Source organism: Mus caroli, chromosome 1 (genome assembly GCF_900094665.2).
Source record: "Mus caroli chromosome 1, CAROLI_EIJ_v1.1, whole genome shotgun sequence".
Lineage (NCBI taxonomy): Eukaryota > Metazoa > Chordata > Mammalia > Rodentia > Muridae > Mus > Mus caroli.
Genome location: NC_034570.1, coordinates 24,780,425 through 24,783,925, shown reverse-complemented (window position 1 = coordinate 24,783,925; position 3,501 = coordinate 24,780,425). Strand labels below are relative to the sequence as shown.

The 3,501-nt window shown below is 31.0% G+C and overlaps 1 pseudogene; it reads left to right on the top strand.

The window, feature by feature from the left end:
- The first annotated feature begins 439 nt into the window (after window positions 1-439).
- The window catches only part of LOC110285827, an 8,213-nt pseudogene continuing 5,151 nt past the window's right edge, over window positions 440-3,501 (top strand).

Below are 3,501 nucleotides of genomic sequence, written 5' to 3'. Positions count from 1 at the left end.
AGAGAGAGAGAGAGAGAGAGAGAGAGAGAGAGAGAGAGAGAGAAAGAGAGAAAGAAAAGAAAAGAAGCAAAGAAGATTAGTGATGGAGGGAGAGAGACAGAGAGAGAAAGAACCCAACTTAACAGAATCAGAAACAAAGAAAAACGTATTACCAGACAACAAAGAAATTCAGACTACCTTATAAGGGAATACATTAATTTCTATTAAGCTAGGAAATCTAAAAGAAATGAACTTATTTCTAGCTTCATTCTAGCCACCAAAGTTAGCTTAAACAGATCCCAATAACCTGAGAGACATAGCAAATACAAATAGGTAGATAGAAGAAGCAACTAAAAACTGTTCTGTGAAACCTCACCCTGACAAACACAGAGGTGACTGAGTAGGAAGTGTTTATTATCACTGGAATATGGATCTATGGGGGCGTTTACTAAATGCGATCATGCTTGCCTCTATTTTCTTAATGTCTACGTTTATCAGGAGATACCATTACAAGGGTCTTCACAAAAATGAGAAAAAAATTGCTTTCAGTCTGTATTTTTACTTTGGAGATATAAAGGAAGAGTCAAGTCAGTAAAAGTTAGAATATAAAAATAAATTTCATAATCAAAATTAACCTGGTTATTTCTCTCTCAAAATTGTTTATTTAACATGGAATGTTACAGTCACTTACATGTTTTGATATTAAATGTTATATAATAAGTGGTTCGCAAATATTTTCTTCAATTCTCAAATTTTCCTTTTTATTTGGTTTCTACAGTGAGGAAACCCTGATTCTTACTCTTTGTATGTTTGGGTTGTTGTTGTTGTTGTTGTTATTCTGTGCTTATACTTTAAACCCCCAAAAAACTTTAGTCAGTACTCAATCTAATCTTATTCTTTTTGTTTTCTGTAATGAATTTTCAGGCTTTAGGACATTGTTTAAAACTTTAATTTATTTTTAGTTGATTTTTAATGTATTTGTAAAATGAGCATCCAATTCTATTATTTGAAACATGGTACTTATCATTGATTATATATATATATATATATATATATATATATATATATATATATATAATATGGAAAATATCAGTGTATGAAGAAAATGAACCTTTCTATGCAGTTGAAAAAATGCAAAACGGCATGTCCATTATGAAACACTATAAATGTTCTAATTGAACTACCCTATGACTCAGCAGTTTCACTATTCAAATTCCAGCCTTGTGAGAGATGCTATGCTCACTGCAACAAACATCAGTTAAGTTATGGTGAGATTTAAATTCTCATTAACAGATGAATGCATAGAGGAGTAGGACATATACCTTGCTGGGTTATTATGCATACTCTAAGAATTTTAAAAGCTGTTTATGTATAGCAGCATGAATGAACTCAGGTATTTTATGCTCAGACAGATAAGCTGGAATCAAAAATATTCTGTCATGTTAATTAAATTTAGATACTAAAACTCATAAACACACACAAGAATAGGGAAAAATGGTTATTTGTTCATACCTAGGGAGAGAGAGAACCAAGGAAAAACAATTACGCATAGATAGTAAGGTTCAGTGAGGTAAGACACATTTTGGAGTTCCACTATATAGCAAAGTACCTACTGCAAACAATAGAATTTTGTAACCTTAAAATTGTTGGAGAGGCCATCATAGTTTAAGAGAAAAACATGAAGCATAATAGCATATGTTGTTGGCAGTGATTGATCCCGTATGATAAAATCGCATGTATTAAACAAGTATATATTTTAACAGACATATCATATTTCAGTAAAGTAATATTACAAAGGAACACTCCTCCGAGTGCTATGAGGAGGTCTCAATTCATGCCTTCATAAAGTTCTCAAATAATCTGATGATAGTTTTCATTTCTCTGCCTTTTTATAGTCTTTCTCACCCAAAATAAGGAAGCAAAAATCCAGTGACAATGGGCATAAGTGGATCAGACAACAGTGAAATCAAATAATGAATATGGAACCTAGCAGAGTTGCCATAGCAGATTCTTTCCTAAGGTCTATGACTTCACTAGCCCTAGGACAGTCGATAGATTTCCAGTATCAGTCATGATTTCTCTCGTGATGGGCAGGCCTTGAGTCCACCACTTAGTTGTCATTGACATGTGAATGCAAAATTCTTACACATTCATACATAACTTTCTTTCTGCTTATTGTCATGGTTCATAGGATAACAGTAGAGCTGTTTAATTGCTTTTCTTTATTGGCAGCCCACATAGAATTTTCTCAAAGAGGATTTCAGGTGTGATCCCACTTGATTCATTCAGATACTCTGTCCTAGGTGTGTGGTGGTACATCTATTGACATCTTTATTAACTATATCTACATATGGATATATTTTTCTATAAAAGCCTGATAAAAAGTTAATGATGTCTATCAATATTTACACCCATTCAATTATATGTATTGTATATAATTATATGGAAGCCTAAATATTTACAGAGATTTTTCTATTTCTTTGTAGAACTTTTTTGTTTTTGTTTTTAGGGTTGTTTTTTTTTTTTTTTTTCTTCCTTCCAACAAATAACTTTCTTTTTAGTTTTTGTTTTTTTTTCTTTGGTTAGTGGAAGAAACAAAAAATAAATTCTCTCAATTCAATTTCCTTCCACCTAAGTGAGGGAAGGTGAAGTGAGACTCAAAAGGATCCTAAACACAGTATTTCTGAGTATTTAATACAGGACTAGTATCTTCTATAAAAGTTTGCTTCAAAGATTTATTTTTTGTGAAAATTCTCTAATTTATTTGAACTTTATTGGTAGATAGTACAGATTCATGACATTCTTGTGTAGTGATGTGTGTATGTCCCAAAAGATAAAGGGCTTTGTGCTGAAACTTAAATGGTTTTCTCTTCACTACCTGTGGCTAAAACACATACTTCTATAGTTATGTAGATGGAAAGTCTTTATTTGGCAAATTTCAGAGCAATTTTTCTTGGTCATAGAAAAAGAAAATGTACTGTCACCCTTCAAAGAAGTTCTAATGATCAATGAATACCATTGTATGCTACTGTATTTTAGAATGTTCTCTGCAGCAAATCTCTTATTACTGTTGGGCAGCTTTTCAAAGGAACTAAACTACGTTATAATAAAAGAGAAATTTTATTCCATGAAATCAAATAATATGCATGTGACTTGTGTTTTTGTAGAAAATACGTGTATTGCCACTCATTAATTCAAATGTCAAAGGTTACAGAAAATATACTTGATTTGTTGTTTTACTCTTTGATATAAAATTACTGTGGCACAGCAAATCTAATAATTTTAATAATATAACTGAAATATGAAATGTTGCCTATATAAGGTGCTGATAGGCGATTGATTCTAATTTTGGTATATGTTCACTTATTAATATGAAAAATTTATTGAAAGATCCTAATTAACTAATAGTATTTGAATAAATAATAAATGTATTAGTCAGGGTTCTCTATAGTCACAAAATTTTTTTTTAATTTTTAATATTTTTATTACATATTTTCCTCAATTACATTTCCAATGCTATCC